This window comes from Sinocyclocheilus anshuiensis, unplaced genomic scaffold (genome assembly GCF_001515605.1).
Source record: "Sinocyclocheilus anshuiensis isolate Anshui unplaced genomic scaffold, SAMN03320099.WGS_v1.1 scaffold128, whole genome shotgun sequence".
Taxonomy (NCBI): Eukaryota; Metazoa; Chordata; class Actinopteri; order Cypriniformes; family Cyprinidae; genus Sinocyclocheilus; species Sinocyclocheilus anshuiensis.
In genome coordinates this window covers 27406-27848 of record NW_015555710.1, presented here as the reverse complement: position 1 = coordinate 27848, position 443 = coordinate 27406, and positions in this window count along the sequence as shown.

Here is a 443-nt window from a genome sequence, read left to right as displayed (position 1 = left end):
GATACCGTTGACTTGATTGCAAAGATACTATTTAAACTGAGCTGGATGTTGACATCACTGAATTCAATGATGAACTGTCTTTAACTGAAAAATTTGTGTTTACTATTGTCATTTTGCATTATTGACACACTATTTTCCTAATTAATGCTGTTCAGTTGCTTTGACACAATCTGTATTGTTAAAAGCGCTATATAAATAAAGGTGACTTGACTTGACTTGACATAACAGCGCGGATAACGACTTCCGTTTCGTCACTATGGTTACAGGTACACATTGAGTGCGGAAGTGACGAGTTCTAATCCCACTCAACCACTGACTGGTTATGGACCACTGATCTATAATAGAAAAAAAAAGAGAAGTAAATCCTCAAAAAAAAATGTATGTACATTTATAACACTATTCTTTGTATTATATCACCTTTGCATCAAATTACAAAAAAAAAA